The sequence below is a fragment of the Anomalospiza imberbis genome, chromosome 7 (genome assembly GCF_031753505.1).
Source record: "Anomalospiza imberbis isolate Cuckoo-Finch-1a 21T00152 chromosome 7, ASM3175350v1, whole genome shotgun sequence".
NCBI lineage: Eukaryota > Metazoa > Chordata > Aves > Passeriformes > Viduidae > Anomalospiza > Anomalospiza imberbis.
The window spans coordinates 11,029,239-11,046,558 of record NC_089687.1 but is presented as its reverse complement, the minus strand read 5'-3'; the positions used below and the strand labels follow the sequence as shown (position 1 = coordinate 11,046,558).

The 17,320-nt window shown below is 46.0% G+C and overlaps 1 protein-coding gene and 2 long non-coding RNA genes across 7 annotated transcripts in view; 2 read left to right on the top strand and 1 right to left on the bottom strand.

Annotated features, from left to right (window-relative positions):
- LOC137476932 (uncharacterized) overlaps positions 1–17,320 on the top strand; it is a 541,698-nt gene that overhangs the window by 93,260 nt on the left and 431,118 nt on the right. The gene's annotated exons all lie outside the window — the stretch shown is intronic.
- The window catches only part of SEMA5B (semaphorin 5B), a 280,124-nt gene that overhangs the window by 201,711 nt on the left and 61,093 nt on the right, over positions 1–17,320 (bottom strand). The gene's annotated exons all lie outside the window — the stretch shown is intronic.
- Positions 7,965–10,394, top strand: LOC137476915 (uncharacterized). Its single transcript, XR_011000689.1, has 2 exons — positions 7,965–8,120; positions 10,262–10,394. It is a non-coding gene; the product is annotated as an uncharacterized lncRNA (long non-coding RNA).

The window sequence follows — 17,320 nt, the reverse complement described above, 5'->3', positions numbered from 1 at the left end:
CCAGTATTACATTATTAAGAGATAAACAGAATTTTCCATGCGTCATACACTTAATGAGCTCCAGACTGAGGACACAAAAAGATCTTGACATTGGCTTGAAGAAAAAAAATATTCAAAATGATCTTGACAAATTGAGGCACTTCATCATAAAAGATACATCACCACATGAGCATCAGTTTTTTGCAATTCCTGTTATTTCTCTGCAACTAATAGCAATGTGCCCATGCTTGTTTTCCTCCAGCTCTCTTCACCACCCACTCACTAAGCATGCAGGTCCTCTCTTGACCCACTGCTCTGCCAGGACTGTGCTTTCTCCAGCTGCCGGTACCTCAACTTTGCAGCCCCCAAATGCCAAAACCAGCATGCAGCCACCAAAAAGTGCTGGTACTCAACACTAGACTCGTGCCACGAGTGGACTGAAGAGTAACATCTACTTCTACCTCTCTGAGTGTAGTTGTGGGAGAAGCCTTCCCTTGTGTGAAGGGCTAGAAACGAGGCTATTTGATGGAATCCACCATGGAATGCCTTGCTGGGATATAGAGGAGAGGCCAGGGACCAAACCCAATAGCTGCAGCTTGCAGCTGTTTGATACCATCTCCTATGCAATGCCTCCCACTGCCTTGTACCAGCTCACATTAGGACTAGAAGAGGTCCCTTGGGCAAATTCTGCATTCTCACAACTTAGAATACAGATAAATCCAACAGCCCATCTATTCTGCATTGAAATGTTTCCCCTGCACCTGAAATCAATATGGTCTTCATGCAAATTTTTACTACATGTGCTGCATGGATTCTAAACATTCATTCAGTCGACACACCTAAATAGCTCGGAAAATGATGTTATAACTTAGCAAGTCAGTGATCTACAATTTTATATCTCCCTAACCACATATTTATAAACAACACTAGCAACATTGTTAAGGCTACTGTGTGAAACTCTTATACCATTTCTAAATGTATTTTTTTGCAAATGCTACTTTTATCAGAAACATTAAACAGCAATTTTTTTTGCTCCAGGCACTCATTTCTGATTAAGATTGATACAACAGAGATTTCAAATGTGCGAAATACTCTGTACCACAAATACTTTTTATTGTCCTTGTGAATTGCAGTATGTCTCAATTTCAAGAGTCTGCTTTGCTTTAGATAACATTGCCAAGTTACTAAAAAAAACCATCAGCAGTGGACTGTTTGCATCCCAGGGTCATAATAATGTATCCTGGTGATACTGAAACATCAAGATGTAAACAAAAAGACAGAAGGATGTTGACCCAAGTGACCAAGTCTAAAAAAACTACATTTCTAAAGCAAAGTAGGATTTTGACCATGGGATAGTACTGGTATAGGTACCTGCAGAGCTAGGTGCCGATTTTAGCATTTCTTAGATGAATTTGCAAACTGAGTTCATATGTTGGGCTCACAGCAGAACAGAGACCTCATCAGATGCAGATTCCTGTACACTGAAGAGGCTGGAATAATCACTCCTAGCCCCAAGGCAGAGAAATAGAAAAACATTTGTTTTCAATATGTAAATCAACTAATGCTGCAGGATATCTCGTCATTAATACAAGCACACAAAGTAACAGGCAGAGGATAGCACTGAGACAGACACCTATCCTGCTACATGGTTTTGCAGCCTTAAAATACCCTGGATAGAGATCAAATATGAGCCACCATTAGCTACAGCAACATTTTTTAGGAGATGGACTGATAGCAAGACAAGGCAGATCGTGAATCTTTTATTGGGCTAATATATAAGCTGTAACACATGAGTCTTCAGGCCAAAGAAGTCTTCAGGGGGCTGGCAGCAGAAAGAACATTTCTGGCCTGAAAGCATCTCAATGTTTTGAGCCAATACAAAGTCTCCTCCTCTGCCCATTTTATCTCAAGCAGCTGAAAATATTTTTTGCAGCCTGTTTGTGGTAGTGACAATGGCAACCTGCACAAACCCAGCAGGCCCAACAGAAAAGTCCTTACTGCTTAAGTGCTCTGTTTGGTCTCTGTCCACCCAGGCTATTTATAGAGCAAGCACAGGGACACTCACAGCCCAGTCATGGTGACGGGCTAGTTTTGCAAGAAGTACAGTCACAAAATCAACAATTCTCTGTGAAAGCACACAAATACTTTCCCCCGTGGCTTGTACTTGGGCATCCCTGGAAGTGACCACTGCAAATCTCTTGCAATAACAGTGCAACTTAAGGGGGGAAAAATGCTATTGTCAAGGTGTTTCTGAGAGATGAAGGGATGTGGCCAGGAGTGACTTCCATCACTTTTGATAAGGTTTCCATACAAACATAAGGGCCACTTAGCAGAGACATGAACAAGGTGTTTCCAAACTAAAACACTTGAGGGGGTGTTGGATGAGTTAAAAAGCTGGGCTCTGAAATTTGGCACTGCAATAATTCAGATCCTGCAGAGACAATCATAGAAGCCAAAAAGAAAAACAACTTTATTGTTGTTCACATAATATCGCAAAATTTGTGAAGCACAGAGAGTTTAAGCAATCTGGCCACCAGGATCAGAAACTTAACTGTGATCTCTTGCATCTGCAAAGCACCTTTTGCAGCAGAAAATGGGATGGATTTTTCAAGTCTCTAGAAAGCACTAGAGTACTGAAATAGGGTTTCCAGCAGCAGTAAGGCTGAGATGGTCAGAAAATATTTGTAAATTTTTTTTCCTTCAGCCAAAACAATTTGCTAAAAATGTGTCTGAAAGACAAAAAAGGGAAGAAAACCGGGAAATTTATGAAAAGGGGAAAATCAGACATGGAAAAGCTTTGAGAAGCATAAAACATTCTGAAATAAGGTTTTGCTTCTGCATGTTCTGTATTATGCATCTGAAGATAAACATTTCTTAAAAAAAGCATTTCTGTGAACCCCATACAAAGCTTCCTCCCTCCCTCACCTCAGAATTTCCTTTCCAGTTTTGAAATTGTCTATGTTTGGTCCTATTCAGAATAAGTGCAAACATTAAAATCCTACATAAAACATAGCTTTTCTCCATACCATAACTTACACCTAAAAATCCATTCTACTTTGTAAGGACAATGTACCTAAGCAGATCATAAAATGTTCTGAGCCTCTTTATTAGGCATCTAAATATTTCTTTAAATATAAACTCATCTGGAGAGGAAGACATGAAGCCAGATAGCACTAAGCATACACCAGACTGCATTTTCAGGCAAGTCAGTTAGAAGCATAAGGCTATGAATAATCTGATCCCAACTATCCCAACAAACAGGAAAAATAATGAAAGCAAAAGGGAGAGGGAAAGAATTCAAACAAGCAGTGTATGTAAGATAACGACAGTGCCAGAGCATCACTGTAGTGTAGCCAGGCTGTGGCAGGTGATAACATTCAGTCCCCAGAGAAATCTTTAGGTTTATGACAAATCAAGGATGATGCTCAACAGCCATTTGATGAGCTCTGCAACAGCTGCTGAGGTCTGCACGCCACTGCAACACAGCTGGAAATGCACAGTGCCACAGCATTAACTGGATAATGACTCAGGGCTTGCCAAGCACTGAGTATCAGTAACTTTTTCTGATGAGTTATTTGTGTCCATAATCAGCTGTGAAACTCTTTAGAAAATATGTTCTCTGAAAAGGAGGATTTATCTGCAAAGAAAGCCACTGTTGTTAATAAAGTTGTCTGGACTCAAAGCCTCAACAAACCAGACTCAAAACCATGTTGCAGGCTTAGGTAAATTAAATGTTTTCCCAGTGGTGGAAATTTAAGGAATATTTAAAAGATAGAAAACATGGTAAATGAATGAAATGGTGGAGCTTTGTCTATGAAATGGAAGATGTGCTGGGGAAGCAGAAGCAGTACAATGCAACCATGACAGTAGGATCAAGGATGAAATATTTTACATTCATTGGAGGGCCATTTTTGACTTGGAAAAAAATCCTAATAGTGCAATCACTTACATCTTGATTGTAAGACATCATGTGCTCTGATAAAGGCTGGCACCAGCTTTCCCAGTGAGCAGAATCCAAGGAACAAATTGTGGCACAGGCAGTTCCAGTTCCCTCAGTCTTGCCAGAGAAAAGCTGTATCCACTTCACTGCAAGAAACGTTAAGCATCAGGCTGTGTGCAGCCACCCTACAGGGAAAACAAGAGGCAGAACCAAGCTTGTTGCTTCCCTTCACTCCATCATGGGGAAATGAGCCAGTGTAGGAGGAAATATTGTGGACAACACAGTGGGGGATTAGACTCTACTGCCCAGTGCACAGGAACAGGTCAGGCCAACCCAGCTCTTCTAGTTTGGCCTTTTTTTGTGCGCAGTACAAGAAAATCCCTGGCACAGCTCTCAGCCATAGGATGTCTCCTTTCATTGAGTGATTGATCTGGCCAGTTACAGGAGCTGTCTCAGCTGGTGGGGGAGCAGCACTGCAGTTGTCATCACCATTCCTGGAACCGGAATCAGCAGCAGCTGCCGTGTTCTTGGTGAGCCCGTGAATCACTGCCCACAAAGAGGCGACAAGGGAGGCTTTGGCAGGTGAGGATGATGTGCAGAAGGAAGGCAGGGGGTACATTCCTGTCTTTGCCTAAATACATGAAAAATCAGCCTTAGTACAGACTTAAGACATTCACACTTTGCCACATCCACCAGTGTTTTCCCATCCCTCACAGGTCAAAGACATCTGCCTTAAAGAATGTAAATTAAATAGCAATCATTGCCTTCTCCTTTATTATACTGATGTCTAGAGCATAGAAAGGGGGGCAGGGGAAACCTAGCAGAATCTTACTCTGATTTACATCAAATGCCATTTGTACTTTTCACTGGCTGCCTGAGGGAGAGGAAAACCACAGAATGAATACGGGGGGGTCTTTATCATCACCAAAAAAGAGAAGCACAAGAAAAGAGCAGATGGGAGAAGATGAAAAGAGGAAAAGGAAGTATTTCAGTGAAGTGAGTTTATAGCTGTTGTTTCTTCAGCATTTCACAGGTTCAGATTGAGCATATATGCTGAGGAAGGAGAGGAGGTTTTTACAGCCAGCAGCAAAGGCTGTGGTACTTTTCCAGGGGTTTCTACTACTCGGAAAGTGAGTCCTAGGAACTGTTCCACAATAGACTTTCAGGGATGACAGTGATGAGAGCAGCAGTTTTGCAAACATTAGAGGAAAAGGACTCATTTTAATGGATCTCAGCATGTTTACATGGCTAGTCTTGTACTGAGGGCAGGGACAGAGCCCACACAGCCCACAAAGATGCAGCATTTGCTACAGGTGCCTGTGCACGTAGCTGTATCAGTGAGTAACTGAAAGAGCCTGTAGGTGCAGAAGGTTCTCCAACAGGAACTGCAATGCTGAGAAAAGCTGTATTCCCCATATTTTCCTTGGACAACCTGGCAATGACTGCACAGAGCACAAACCCCTCTTACTCTCCTCACATGACAACCCCGGTGCGTCATGCTGAGCCCTCGTGGAGCCCATGGCAATCAAGCAGAACAAAACAACATCCAGCCTGGTTGGACTGTCTCCTCAAGCAGTCTCAGTGGTAATCAGGCTTTTTATTCCCTTGTGCATGATGACCCATCAGGAGAAACCATCATTGTCAACGCTCAATTTTATCCCAAATCTTGCACTGGCTGGTCATTTCTTGAAAGCACTGGTTTCTATAGTTACACAAAAGTGAGTGCTGTTCCTGGTTCCTAAGGAAATGAGACCAAATGCACAGTACAACTTTCTCCCTACTAACTTGAGAACTCATGGACCAGCTTTTATCCAGAGCAGAGAACAGTAGAGGCTCCCAGGAAGAGTAAGTTCTCACAAATTTCATTAACACAAGCTCTGGAGAGGATATAGCTCCAGGAAAGGCTGAAATGTGAGCTGAGGCTGAGGAAGACACAGAAGCAAAACAAACAAACAAAATTCAGCCACATTAATTTCATATAAATTACCTTTCCCAAGCATAAGGTTTAGAAACCATTTGTTTCTAAGGATCATTGAATTAATAATCATGAAAACCAATGTTTTTTCCAAAGGTTATTTCCCATCATTAATTCAGCCTCTTTGAACTGCTAAAGATATGTGCACATGAAGGGAAAACTGAACTGTCCTACAAGTGCCACATCAAGATGATGCTATTGAAAGGCACTACAGTACGCTTTGTTCCCTCAGGAAATCTGCCCTGGGGATAAATCCAACCCATACCAATGGGATTTAACCAAAACCACTGCAGACCACAGCAGAGATAAAGCTGGCATTTCTGGTATTCTGGTATATATGCTGGTTTAAGATGCCAGTATTTCAGGCTTCCTGAGCAGGTCTACCATTCAGCTTTCATTTACATTGTCACTGATGGAGGGGGCATCCACAGAGAATTAAAGCTCTGAAAATATCTCCATGCAGACAGGGCCAAAGAGGCCTCCTCCTCATGGTGATTTACTTCACTGCAGCAATGAAAATTCCTGTCTGGAACCAAGTGCCTGCCTGCAAACTCACCACAGCTCCAGGGCTAAAAGAGTCAAAAGGTCACATTATTTATTTGTTGCTCTTCCAAGATCACTTTCCCATGAACTAGATGGATTCTCAAATGCCTTCTATTGCACAGAAGACTGTGATTAATCTAAGTCTTGGTTCAATTTTGGACTAGCAATGTCTTCTTCAAAAAACTCTGTCTTAAATTCATTCCTTGGATTCTTAGAAGTTTTAAAACTGGACAATTAGTTTTAAAGTGGAATATATAAAGGTCTGCTTTTGCTAAGCAAGTGTAAATACTGAAGAAAATAAATTGCACTAATTCTTAATGTAATTTCTTGCCCAGCAGAGGACGAATTCCACATTCAGGATCTTCAACTGTGCTCTTTTTCCCCTCCCTGTATTAAAACATGAAAGAGGTCTGTTCTTCTCTCAGTCCTGCTACCCCCCCTGTGTGCTGTTGCATGTAAAACTCAAATTTCATGTGTGTTTTCTCAGCTAATAAAAGTCCTTCTCTGTCTCTGAAGTATGGTGTTATTTAATTTTTATTCAATATAATAGAGCATGATTTTATACGATCCCTTATAACTTTCTCTTCTTCCTAAAGCTGCAGTTCCTGGAGCCATGTTGTTACACAAAATTCTCACTACACCAAAATTAAAAAAAAAAGGAAAAAAGAAGGGAAAAAATCTATTAGTGCTCAGGATAAGAAAGAGAAGATTGCAAAGGTGAAAATACCATAGGTTCAAGAACCAGGTGAGCCCTAGCAAATCATGTTACAGCAGTTTAAGACATCACCGTCCCCAGATGGCTGCCTCAACCATTTGCTAGAGGTTTCCATTGCTTGAGGCAATGGGCAGAGCTGAACATGTGTCTGCACTTAAGCACAACAGCCTAGAGCCAGAGATCTCACTGCAGGACCATCAGCCTCAGGTTTGAGCTAAAGGGGAGGTTTTGAACAGAGCTGGAGGCAGCCCAGGCTTATCTGCCCTTCTGCCTTTCTGCTGTGAAACAGGGGCCCTGACAGACACTGGAGCCACTTCTCTGCCCCAGGTTCATGCGCCCTCATTTTGTACCCCAGCATTTCACACAAGCTATTTTGGAAGCAGCAATGCTCATGCTGCCATAGGATCCAGGTCAGATGTTGGCTACACATAACCTAGCCATGGTTTAAACTCATGACCTTGGGGATTTATTCCCCCCAAAACCAACACTAATTCTGAGATTGCCTTTCCACCCCAAACGCTCATCAGAACATTAATATAGCATGAGGTCTTATATGCTAAAATGGGCACATTCCCACTGGGAAAACAGCCATCCCAGAAGTCTCAAGCCTGGCAGGAAACTGGTTTTCCAAGAGCCTGGAGTTATGTGGGACAAGCTAAATGATGCTACTCAGCAACTGTTTCCCAGAGAAATACAGCAAGGGCCATGACAAGGCCAACAAAGACTAAAAATATCCCAGAGTTTAGCCCAGGCTCTACATATTGTTCCATTTAACGTGCCATAATTAAGGCTTTCTGTCCACATAAAGAGATGCATAAAGTGCAACACCGTCACACAACTGGGAACAGTGATGTGTAAGTTACTCAAAGACAAGGGGATAGTGCTGCTGTTCAGCACAGAAGACACCAGTCTCAGGGATAACAGCAAATCGAGGGGAATGCCTCAGAAGGAAAATATCTCCTCACAGGGTAATGGGAATCTGGAGTAAAAATTCAGCAGTTTAGGTGGATGCCAGCAATTTGGTGAGTGTAGCTGCCTTCAACATTTAAATTTCTCTGAGTAATGTCTACAAATTGTACTTATCTGAGACTGCAAAGCATCTGTTTAAAGCAGGATCTAATTTGAGACATTTTCCCCTTTGATAATATGACTGCATCAAATTCCAAAGTGCTAAAAACCAGACAAAAATCAAGAGCTGAGATGCTGCAAGATGTGACATTTTTCATATAACAGCAAGCCAGTCTGACACTCTCATGGATCCCAGCATGCTGTTATTATGTGAAGCTCTAATGCCATTGATAATAGTTAAAGGATGGCGGTTATGTTTCAGGAGCCAAAAATAATTTAAAAACCTTGAAGTGCCTTTAAACAAACGTTACTGAAAACTCTCCTTGTGGTCCTTGAATTCCCATCGGGTAGACACTATACCCTTCATGTAACCCCTGGCTGCTGATTAATGAAACTTGGCAAAGGGTAGCACAGCCATGCCAAAGGCAGCACAAAATCCCAAGTTTCTTCAAATCCCAGGGATGAAAATGCACAGACAACAGCACCCCCCAATCATTTCCTGACTTCACTTAGCCAGAAGTTTGAGATAAGAGTGCTCAAATAGGCAGTGCTTTTCCCTGTGTGTTCCTGACAATGGCTCCACATTCAAAGCAATCACAGCCGTCTCCTGTGTACAATTACAGCCTTTTACAGTCTCACCTTGTCTAACTCCCCACCACGGACCACAGGTCTAGTCAGACACTACGTGCATTTCCAGTAAGTTTTCATGTGGTTGCCTGGATCTCTGGCTCCTGTTGGAACTTTTCTGTCTGCAAAGTTAACAGGCATGAAAAAAGTTGGATACAATTCTCACGTAAGCTAAAACTGAGCTTTTTGGATCATTAGTGTTCATAGCACCTAATCATGCTACTGCAAGAATAACTAACCCTTTATGTTCTGCAGGTACTGGCCTGAGCTGCAAAGGCCAAAGATCCAGACTGGCTGTGTGTTCTGTTCTACATCACATCTCAGATTTTCTGCTTTGTTTTATTTACAACAAAAAAGCAATAATCCACATGCCATCTGATCAGATAATCTATACTCTGCTCACTCTGCAGCAAGATTCAAAACACAATATTCAGCAAGCAGCAGCATCCCAGCTTCTTGTGTACAAACCAGCAGCTTGGGACCACTGGTACACAGATAGGTCAGAGCAACACACTGCTGTAACAATCAGATATAGCCAAGGTGACCTAAAGCAGACTAGCCCAAGTCCCAGATCTCCTCTGGAACAAGAAAGAATGCCTGTTCAGCCAGAGCACTGCAACACTCGAGATACCCCCAGCACACCCTGAGCAGCAGAGAAGGGAGAAGAGCCGTGTCGGGGAGGGAGCTTAGCTCACTGCCTGCAGCCAAGGGCAGAGCCAATCCCTGTCTGCTGCTGCACTGTGGGGGTGTTGCCAGAGATGCAAAGCCCAGGAAAACCCATCGAGATAAGTTTGCAAACAGCCTGACAAGTCAGTGCTAAAAATGACCCATACAGATTTCCCACCCTGTGCAAAGCCACTACTCTTCAGATCAACAATAGGGTGAAAGGGCAAATGGCTACATTACAGCAATTAACTTTTATGCTGTTTGGCCATTTGTAGACAGAAATACTTTCAAGCAGGAATCTTGGATGCAAATAATTGATTTTTTTTTTTAGTCAACTAAGGGACATTTTATAATATGTATCTTACACATCACATATCATAATATGTACCATGTGTCATCATAAATCCATGCTTCTCCCAAAGCTGCACCTCAGACCTACTGCTCAAAATCTGTCAGCTGTCCATGCCTGGTGGCAGTTTCCATTGCATTTGGAAGAAGGTAGATGGTGTGCATGCACTGAAGCAGCAGAAAACCTGTTGAAGACATTCCAACAGCATGTCTGGAGGCAGCAGTGCAAAAATCCCAGTCCCAGTTCTGCTTTTGATTTCCTCCTGTGACCCCAGTTAAGCATCTGTGTGCCAGCTTTCCCACCTGTGCAAGACCCCAGTTCCTGGGGTTCTTGTGAAGATTACCTTCTGTAAGGCTCTTAGGAGAATTAAAATAAAGTATTTCCCCTGTGGTTGCACAGATGTCCATGTGGAAGAGTCCTGGGCTTCTCAACATTAAGTGCAACCAAGAGCTTCTGCAGCACTACCACCATGTTCTACAGAAAGGACCAAAACCTGTATTTAAAGAGAAGAATGAAAGGCTTTTGGGAATAATTTTTAACCAGCACCTAGGACGCTGCTGCTAGGAATTTATGCTGTGCAGAACTTTACAGGATGATTTGAGAATGTTCAAAACTCCATTTTCCTGTATAAAAGAGTGAGACTGGGAAAGCTAAAAAAGAAGACTGGGATGACAAAATGCAGAGAGAAAATATCAGACAGGGACTGTAAAAGAAATGCAAAGTGTTAAATGTCTAGGGAAGGCAGGGCAAGATAGGAAACAATATCCCAGGTATGAAAACCAGAAAAACCCAGGCTTTAAGAAATCCCTATATATCAGTGAGTGAGCAGTAGCTCCTCTGGGAAGAGGTCTGAAAGAATTATTTCAACAGTGAGGTGGGAAAAGGTAATGAAAAAAGCATTGGTGTGACACTTACAGACTGCTTGGAAAAGTCATGGTGAAAGTGCTAATGAAGTGCACATTGTTAATTACCACTGAGCAAGCCCCCACCATGCCAAGGTGCAGGATCACAGAGCCTGAGCAGATGGGTTTGCTGACCATCCCATCACAAGCCATGGCTGAACACCAGAGAATTCCCAGGGGCTCACAGAGAAAGTGATGACAAGAGGCTGGGGCTGGGTGATGGGAAGAGCAAGAGGGATCTGTGCATCCTTTTCTCCCCATGGAGCTGCACGCTGTCCTTGGCACAGCAGCTCCATGGCTACCAATGCGCCAGGCTGAAAAGCAGCAGCACAGACCCAGGTGCCACAACCAGACCCACCATTTCTTGGCTGTCACACACTCAGCACCTGGGCACGGCAGGAAGCTGGTCATGCAGTACCACACAGACCCAGCTCCATGTGGCCAGATGTCAGGATCACTGATCATGCAGATGGCTGGATAACAATACATGGCACTGACGGAATACCTGTGATTACCAAAGCACTTTGTGAGTATGAACGCACCTCTGTCACTAGGAGACAAATTAATATTTGTCCTCATTATATGGGAAGGGACTGAGACACAGAAAGGTTACGTGATTTGTTCTACAGAGCAAAACTGAACAGCAGAGCAAGGAAGATGATGACTGACAGACAGTCACCAAATCTCCTCCACACTCCCCGGTTTTCCTCTGCTCCTGGCTGTGACAGACTGCAATACATTTGTACTGGCAGCTATGAGGAGAAAGTACAAAACACAGAGCTGGGACTGGGCATTTATATTGGTAACAAGTCTATCTAGCTTTGTGATGGCAAAATGTAGACAGGGAGAGGCAAAAGCTTTTGCAAAATGCTACCCATTTCAGTGCCAGTCCCTGGATATTAGAAACTGGGAGAAGACATTTACAAAGAACCATTTATTGCATGCACACACCCCAAAAGGCAGCCAATTTTTACCAGTGGCAGACCCAGCAGATGCACAGCTCAAGCAGGAATCCAAATCCAGGCTAATTTTCCTAAAATTCCCACCAAAATCAGAAAAGAGACAGCAGTCCAGAGTGGACTTGTTACTAGCTGATACATATGAAGAGGGAACTTGAAACAATTCAATTCCTGGCTGACATATCCTGCTTAGGGGCTATTTTCAAACCAGCAAGAAAAAGGGAATAAAAATATTTCCTCCATGGATCTGGACTTCTCTCCCTTCCTGTAATATTTTTGCTGTGCTTGCCAGATTGGAAACTGCTTCTGGCCAAAATGTCCCCACCAGGAACAGAACAGAAACGGAGGTGTCTGCTAACAGATATCACCTAATAACAGAAAAGAGTTATCTCACTTGGATCCCATGCTGGTAGGTCTGATGGACCCGGAGAGCCAAGCATTCAGAAGGTGAATTCATAAACCCTGGCTTGAATTTCTGACATCTCCCTCACTGCTGAGCATCAGCCTCACTGTGGGCTAGCACTGGGTGCCTCATTCACCTTGGCTTTGTACCCTGTGAATTCACTAAGCCTGTGGTGCCCACAGGCAGCTTCTGAGCTGCACACTCAGAACTTTCAAACCCAGCCCCCAGGCTGAGCCGGTTACACTGCCAGCAGTGCAGCAGGTATAAGCATAAGTCAGTGCTGCAGGTGAAGTGAGCTGATCATCACTCATTTCTCACCCTGAAACCCCTTTGCATGCCCAGTCCAGCCGTGTCCCACAGCGGGATGGTCACATCTTTGCAGATCCTGTCTCTTTTCCCATCTCTGAACGAGGCTCAGCTCCCCCTCCAGCTCCCCAAGGCATGCTGTATGTATGTCATGGCCTTCAGCCACACAGAGAATTCGGACTGCCCAGAACTTGTTGAGTCAGGAATCTTGGCCATCTCTACATGCAGCTAATGAAAAGGAAGGGAGCAACGGTAGGTCTGGACACAGCTGCACTGCTCTGGAAGGGAACTACTCAGAAGCACAGCTGCTCCTTCCCCACATGACAGTGGCAGCAGGCAGGGACCTGCAGCCCCCTCAGGCTGCCCATTTTGATGTGCTCACACTCTATATCTTTCTTTAATTAGTATAACTTACTGCAGAAAGCAAGCAGCAAAAGAAGATCTCACCCCAAGAGAAAATAAAGATTTCAATGAAAGAAGGTTGCAAATGTCAGGGTGCATATTAGAGTACAGAGAAGCACACACATGTGGCTACTACATTAAAAGTCAGCATTTGCAAACTCAGGGTGGCTGAGTTTACTTTCTTGCTGTCTCTCCTCTTCCCCTCCCACACTTGATGGGAGAGCCTGACAACCTATACAAATGCCAAGAAACAGCAGTCTTGTAATCATTTGTGCGAGTCAGGCTTATAGTGCAGGACAGAAGGAATTCTCAGAGCACCTGAGAAGCAAGAATGTCTCAACCCTCACATGTAGAGCAAGCTCCAGAAAATTCACAGGAACTTCCCCTGCTGAAAACCAGCCTCAGTACCAGGATCCTGCAGGGCAGCTGCTCCAGCCTCTAGCTCTCCTTGTGGTTCCCCCACAAAAGGGAAGGAAACCTCAGTGAAATACCAATGGGCCAGCTCAGAGTGTGGAGGCAGCCTTGTGAAAATCAGCAGGGAAGGAGCTCTGCAGCTGCTGGTGGGGTTTTGCTTGCCATGGTCCCAGGGCAGAGGGAGAGGCTGTGGGAAGGACAACCCCAAGGGCTGGCTGGGAAGTACAGTTCCCCGATGGTTAATGTGTCTCTAAGCAAGACAAAATCCACCTCCTTCCATGGAGTAAAGGTGAAATGTGGGCTCCACGCAGCCCCACATGGCAGTGAGAATGCTGCCTCAGCATGGACACTTTGACCTCTCTCCCAAGCATATGAAAACTATTGCGCCTTATCGGCTCTCCTCTGCTGGAAACCTCCTGCAATCCCATGCTGGGGACTTAGAAAGAGGTCAGGGAGGGAGAATTTTACATGCTGAATCATTCCCAGACAAATCGTTTCCTTATTATACATGTCAGCCTCCCACGGACAGACTGCCAGAGGGCTCTCTGAAATCGTATTAGGTGCCTTTCCCTTGCTCCTCTTTATCCCCCTGCCATCATTCTCTCATTTGAAACGTTATAGCTTGCAGTCCCACTGGAGAGGGTCTGGGGGTCATGAGCACACAAACAGTCCAAGGGGCCCAAGGAAGGGAACAGCACAAGGGCCTGCTGCAAACTGCTCCAGGCTCAGCCACTCCCGCACAGGGCAGCTGCGCTCCCGGCTCACGCTCCCAGCTCATGCTCCTGGCTCACACTCCCAGCTCACACTCCCGGCTCTCACTCCCGGCTCTCACTCCCAGCTCATGCTCCTGGCTCACACTCCCAGCTCTCACTCCCAGCTCACGCTCCTAGCTCACACTCCCAGCTCTCACTCCCAGCTCACACTCCTGGCTCTCACTCCCAGCTCACGCTCCTAGCTCACACTCCCAGCTCTCACTCCCAGCTCACACTCCCAGCTCTCACTCCCAGCTCACGCTCCTAGCTCTCACTCCCAGCTCTCACTCCCAGCTCACACTCCTGGCTCTCACTCCCAGCTCATGCTCCTGGCTCTCACTCCCAGCTCACACTCCCAGCTCTCACTCCCAGCTCTCACTCGCAGCTCACACTCCTGGCTCTCACTCCCGGCTCTCACTCCCAGCTCTCACTCCCGGCTCTCACTCCCAGCTCTCACTCCCGGCTCTCACTCCCGGCTCTCACCCCCAGCTCACACTCCCAGCTCTCACTCCCAGCTCTCACTCCCAGCTCTCATTCCCAGCTCACACTCCCAGCTCTCACTCCCAGCTCTCACTCCCAGCTCTCACTCCCAGCTCTCATTCCCAGCTCACACTCCCAGCTCTCACTCCCAGCTCTCACTCCCGGCTCTCACTCCCAGCTCTCACTCCCAGCTCACACTCCTGGCTGTCACTCCCAGCTCTCCCAGCTCACACTCCCAGCTCTCACTCCCAGCTCTCACTCCCAGCTCACACTCCTGGCTGTCACTCCCAGCTCTCCCAGCTCACACTCCCAGCTCACACTCCCAGCTCACACTCCCGGCTCTCACTCCCAGCTCTCACTCCCAGCTCACGCTCCCAGTCCTTTGCAGGACTGGCAGCCAGATGTCAGGATCCAGTGATTCCGGTGGCAGAGCTGCCCTTCAGACCCGCAAGGCCTTTGCTCTGGCATGCTGCCGATCGCGCCTGCAGGGCAGGTGTGTGCACTCGCTCGTACCAGGCCTACCCACACCCCGGGCTCTCTGGATGCAGACCAGGAGCCACAGAACTGTATTTCAAAGAGCATCAAAGGGAAGTTTGTTAACAAGCCCTGAGGAGGCTCTTAGCTCTGTGCCGTGCCACGGCTCGGGTTGCAGCCTCCGGGCTGGAGCTGACTTGCACCCAGGCAGCCAGAAGTGTGCAGAGATGGGGGTAATTCCCCTGCAAACCACACGGCCCTGCCTGGGGGATGACTGATGCTGGGAGGCACAGGGCTCCTTGCTGCAAGGGCTGCGTGCCCATGCCCCCCATGCTGTGGCTGCCTGCGAGGGGAGGACAGGCAGCAGAGGAGCACAGCTACAGCTCCAAGCCCCTCCGTGAGGCCTGGGGAGAAAAACAAGATACTCGAACTTCACACGGGCGGTTTCTGAAGTCAGCACAGTGTCTTGACGGCATTACAGCAGCATTTTTGTGTGCAGCTGGGGGTAAAATATTCCTTATGTAACTTTTATTTAACATAGCAACTTCCCTTGTAAATCACTCTGCTCGGGCCCCAGTCACTGCAGGGACGTTGCCAATCAAGGCTGTGACAGAAGGAATGCCAGATCCAAATCAAACACACAAACCCTTCTGAGTTTACTCAAAACGTGCTCAAGAGCTTTTCAGCAGGTCTGGGTCTGCAGGCTCACAACACGTGCTTGGGCCACTTCTGGTTTGTTGCTCAGATTCCTCTGCAGAGGAGGGCTGGGGCTGTCCCACAGCATCACAAGGTTTCCATTTATTCCCGCAGAACTGAATAGAGGTTCTCATGCTGCCTCTCCACTCAAATGCTTTGGAGCCACAAGAATCATTAACACGTCAGGGAAAACAGAAGTCTTCTCTATACCCTCACAATTTCCTAAAAATTGTATCATCAAACCTGGCCAGTAGCCATCTCTCTCTGCTGTTGTTTTCTCCTACCCTCTGTGCTCTGCTTTGTCTTGGGGAGCAGCTGCCCCGCAGAGCTCTCTTCTGTTTCAGGAGGGTTCACCAGTGAGCTACTGGCAGCCCCACAGTGTTGTAACAGGTACAACGTGTAAGGGTGACCTAGCACCATGAGGCCATTTAAAATGCAGCCACTGTGACTTGTGGCAAACTGTTTCAGGTTCCAGCTTGGAAGTGACTTGTCATCGTAAGAACTCAGTCTCTTAGTGTTGTTTCTAGCAGGAGGCTGAGCTCAAATGGTGTCTGTCCTACAGAGTTACAAATCCCATTTTAGCCTCTAGGCTCCTCTGAACCTTAACAGATGTGCTGTGAACCTCAGGTAAGTAAAGCAAGTCACAGGCCTGGGAAATGAAACAAAAACTGCAAGTAGAATTTTATTGCCTAGAAACTGCTCTGGAATCTGGACCCACAGGAATTTGCCCAGCACACACATAGTTTCTCCTATCAGCAGAGCACCTCATTATCCCTTGTGGCTGACGTGGCACTGCAGTGTCACAGAGTCCTCATCTCCAGCACAACACAGAGACATTCAGCACAACCGTGAGAGTTCTCCCCAGAGAGGCATTCCTGCAGACACCCATAGGGCACAGTTCTCAGAAATCTGGCAAGCACCAGCTCTCCACCCTCTGATTCCATCTGTTTGAGGCCTGAATCAGCTCAGGCAGGCCTGGGTTTTTGTTCTATTTTTCCTGCAACCCATGGAGCCCTACTGTCGCATTACTGCATTAGGAAAAAAAAAAGCTGAGACCACAATTGCCCCGAGGAGCTCATATGAAAGACAAGGAAGGAAAAGGCTGGGGAAGGATTATCCCTACAACGGCAGAACTGCGAGGACATGGAGATTAACCTGCTGGTTTGGGGTCACACAAGCAGTCTGTGGCAAAGGCAAGAATTAAACCAGAATCCTCCAAGTCCTGTGCTAGTGCCCTTACACAGGCCTTTCCTCTCTGCCTCTAATGGAGTGTCTTCACCTTTCAAGGGCAAAGCAGGGAAAGTGGCAGTGCTGCTTGGTTCTCTTCCTGCAGCACAAGCAGAAAATGAGAGTTACAGCACAGCCAGGTGAAAACAGAGCACTTGGAGCAGCAGTGTCAAGTGGGCAAAGTTTTTTGACAACTAATGAAGATGTGCTATAGCCAGAGATTTCCTTTCCCCCAGGTGCAAGCTGCTTCCAGCTCCTGAAATGTTTGGATCACTTCCCCATTCCCTCTCTGCAGCATATCTGGCAGAGTTATGGAGATGTGGACATTTGAGCAAGCAGAGCTGATTTACCTTCACTTGCTTGCTTCTCACAGTGCCTGCATCCCCTCTGAACATCTGCTTTGTGTTTTATAGCCCTTTTAATTTGGAGCAATGCTGAATGCT